The 4091-nt window shown below is 44.1% G+C and overlaps 2 pseudogenes; both read left to right on the forward strand.

The window, feature by feature from the left end:
• Window positions 1-203: 203 nt before the first annotated feature.
• On the forward strand, window positions 204-1946 carry LOC138149235 (glycine--tRNA ligase pseudogene; annotated as a pseudogene).
• Window positions 1947-2055: 109 nt separating this feature from the next.
• On the forward strand, window positions 2056-2928 carry LOC138148970 (glycine--tRNA ligase pseudogene; annotated as a pseudogene).
• Window positions 2929-4091: the final 1163 nt, after the last annotated feature.

A 4091-nucleotide genomic window follows, 5' to 3' on the forward strand; every position in this document is an offset into this window, starting at 1 on the left:
GCATGTTTTGATGCATGCTTTCTCACCCCATTCTATGAGCCCCCTCTGCACCTTCAGATTCTTGCCTACCTGATGTACCCTGCAGGTGCTGCTGGCCCTGAGGTGAACAACCCCTGGTCTGACCCCCAAACCTGCAGCTGCAGTATCTGCTCCCACCATCCTCTCCTCCTCCTCCTCTGAGGCCTCTTGGTGCTGGCTATGGCATGGATGGAACCCAGGTCCAGGCTGAGGCTGAGCTGGGTGCTTTCCACTTGGCTATGGGGCAACAGGGGTCTGGTAAGAAAGTGAAAAAAGACAAAGTCCCCCAGGTAGGTAGCTGCACAGCAGAAGCTGAGCTCAATACACAGAAGAGGATTTTGGAGGCCAAGAAGTTGGCCTTGCAGCCCAAAGATGGCATCACTGACTGAGATAAAATGGAAGACACCCTCAAACAGAGATTCTTCTATGACCAAGTCTTTGCAATTTACAGAGGGGTCCCACTGCATAAAGGGCCATCTCTAGTCATTCTGGTCTACATCTTGCCACTGGACCCAGACGACCCTGGAGGAGAAAGTGAGGCTGGTGACCTTGCACAGCCCTGACTCACTTAAATGCAGTTCAAATGCATGTGATGGCATCATCTTCCTGGTGTCCTGGTCCTCTTTGAGAAAGAAGGACAAACAATAATAACAACAACATCAGCCTGGTTACCCAGGGGCTTAGGGGGTGTGCCCTGAAGAATAATGATGTCCAGGAAAATGCTATCCATGTCCAGAGAAAGAACTATAGAGTCTGAATGAAGATCGAAGCAGACTATTTCTACTTTTTTTGTTTTTTTTTTTCTTTCTTGTGGTTTTTCCTTTTTGTTCTTATTCTTCTTTCACAGCAAGACTAATGTGGAAATATGTCTAATATGATTGTACACGTATAACCTCTATCAGATTGCTTGCTGTCTTGGGGGGAAGGAGGGGGAGGGAGGGAGAGAATAAAAAAGAATAATGTCATCCCACTCTGTCAGCAGCACCTTATCCACAAAGAGCAGATCCTGGAGAATGACTGTACCATGCTCACCCCAGAACCTGTTCTCAAAACATCTGACCACATTGACAAATTTGCTGACTTAATGGTGAAAAAGTGAGAAGTGGAGAATGTTTTCATGCTGATTGTCTCTTGAAAGCTCCCTTGCAGAAAATAATGTCTGATAAGAAATGGTTGGCTGGGAGAAAAAATCTGAGATGGAAAGTGTCTTGATCCAACTGGACAACTATGGACAGGAAGAACTTGCAGACCTCTTTGTGAACTACCAAGTTTAAATCTCCCATGACTAGAAATGACATGTCCCTTCCAGTGTCATTCAACTTAATGTTCAAAACCTTAGATTAGAAATTCCTTTCTGAATGAGATCTCTCGAGATTTCTCCTAGATCAGAACTGATCAGTCAGAGAATTTACTAAGACAGAGATTGACTACTTTGTTGACCCCAATGAAAAACACCACCCTAAGTTTGACAACATGGGAGAAACTCAGCATCAACTTGTATTCAGGAAGATCCCAAGTCAGCGGCCAGTCTATGCACAAGATGAGCCTTAGGGATATGGTGGAGTAAAGAGTGATGTATATGTTGGCAGATTTCATTGGCAGAATCTACCTCTGTCTCACTGAAGTCAGGGTATTCAGAGAAGCTTTGCTTTTGGTAGTATATAGACAATGAAATGGCCCGTTCCACTGTTGGGATGCAAAGTCAACAAAGTCCTATGGCTAGATTGAGATTGTGGGATGTGCTGATGGCTCCTTGTATGAGCCTTTCCTTTTAGTTGAGAGTCACCAAAGTCCTGCTTGCGGCAGAGAAAATGCTCAAGGAGTCCAGAACAGTTAATGTGCTTGAGTTTGAATCAAGGAAGACAATGATTGGTAAGGCCAACGTGTACAATCATATTAGACATATTTCCACATTAGTCTTGCTGTGAAAGAAGAATAAGAATAAAAAGGAAAAACCACAAGAAAGAAAAAAAAACAAAAAAAGTAGAAATAGTCTGCTTCGATCTTCATTCAGACTCCATAGTTCTTTCTCCGGACATGGATAGCATTTTCCTGGACATCATTATTCTTCAGGGCACACCCCCTAAGCCCCTGGGTAACCAGGTTGGTAATGGATTTACCCAGCTGCCTGTGCTGAGTGTCACATTAAAGAGCTGGAGAATCTGCTCAATGAGAAGGTGAAATTCACAATTGAAAATGAAGGGAAAACATTCCAGCTGACAAAGGATATTGTACAGAGATTCTACTCCATGTTGAAGAGGTCATTGAACCCTCCTTTGGTATGCATAGGATCACATATATGGTATATTTTAGCACATGGTCTGTGTGCCAAAGTCTCTCCATTCAAATGTTCTGTCCTCCCATTGAGCCAGAACCAGGAGTTTGTGCCATTTGTCAAGGAGTTATCTGAAACCCTGACCAGACGTGGGGTATCCTACAAAGTAGATGACTCTTCTGGCTCCATTGATAAATGCTTCACAAAGACAGATGAGATTGGGGTCATGTTTGGGATCACCATTGACTTTGATAACATAGACAAGACTTCTTACATGGCTATACTGAGAGACTGGGATTCAATATGTCAGATGCATGCTGAGATCATTGATCTTCCCAAGATAATCTACAATTTGGTCCCTAGCATCATAATTTAAGCCTATGCTGAAGAAGGCACCCTCTGTTTTAGGGGCAGAAGACTGTCAAGAAGGAGACAATTGAAGACTAAAGACTCAAGCAGCATCTCCTTTGGTGTGAGCTCACACCAATAGCCAGTAAAGGTATCATATAACTGCCTGTACTAGAATGGGACTGTGGTCTCACCCCCAGATGCAAATGATTACTAAAGTTAAAGATGGGAACAAATGAGGTTGCCTTTATTTACTTGTGTTTCTGCAGAACTCTCCCTCCACATATCTAACCTTGCTTCTAGGAGCTCCTGCAAAGGCCATGAATTCAGTTAGACCCAACCCAAAAAGTCTCCCTTCTGTCATAGGAGCAAAAGTTGAAGGCCTAGGGGGTGAGGGAGACAGCCAACTTGGGGGCTGATTCCAGGGACTTGGGGGTTATGTTAAATATAGAGCTTCATTTGTCATCAAACTTTTGCATGAGGGTCTCTATTTTTTAAAAACTGTCTGGGGCAGCTAGGTGGCACAGTGAATAGACCTTGGGCAAGTCACTTAACCCCCATTGCCTTGCCTTCCCCCCTCAAGAAAAAAATAAATAAAAGTTGTCCAAATTATTGGAAAATTGTTGTTTCCCCAAGAGAGCCTTTGAATAAATAGTGTGACCTCCCACTGTTGCCTCTGGTGCCCACCTGGGCACAGGCTGCTTGTGCCCTCCTTTCTCCCTAAAGATCTTGTCTGCCTTTCCAGACCTCCTTCTCAGGGAAACTCTCTTGACCCAAGTTGCTGCTGGGCTCCTTTTCTGGGAGTAGGAAGGATGGTCCCAGAGACAGAATGGTGGTGACCAGGCAGTGACTCAGGCAGGGAGGTGGCTGTATACATAATTCCCAAGCTGCTGGGCTCACCAGATTCCTAGTATAATTTACCTCCTTCTTCTCTAGCCTAATCTGTGTGGCCTGGGCATGAACAGAAGTCATCCATTTGTCTCCTGCTGCCCCACCTGCTGTTCTCCCACTTCTGCTGTCAGAGACTGGCTTTCTGCCTCACCGCTTTCTTCGTTTGTCCAGTGATTTCTGACCTGGCTTGAGAAATAACTTTCCTCTATCTTATTTTCCCTGAAAATTTCCTGCATGATTTTATTATTTGACTTCTCTGTCTGGGGCAGTTAAAGATGTGATTCTTTGTGGTATGACCATTGGGAACCATAGGGGTTTGTTTTTTTGTTTCGATTTCTTTTATTGTATAGCATGCCTTGGGAAATTCCTCTGATTTCTTTGACTATTGGCCTTTCTCCCCATAAAATCAGGGGCTCCCAATAGATGACCCCAAGGGTGATTATGGTTTGGTGAATGCTTATGATCTTAGAAGCACTCTTGAGTCTATAGAAACTTCTTTGGCAAGTTCTCATGGTTTTGGGAACTTGACTCTCTAGGACTTCCTGAGTCATGCACTAAA

The sequence above is a fragment of the Petaurus breviceps genome, unplaced genomic scaffold (genome assembly GCF_028583685.1).
Source record: "Petaurus breviceps papuanus isolate PSGF00001 unplaced genomic scaffold, PetGlider_PUasm1.0 90845, whole genome shotgun sequence".
In the NCBI taxonomy this organism is placed as follows: Eukaryota; Metazoa; Chordata; class Mammalia; order Diprotodontia; family Petauridae; genus Petaurus; species Petaurus breviceps.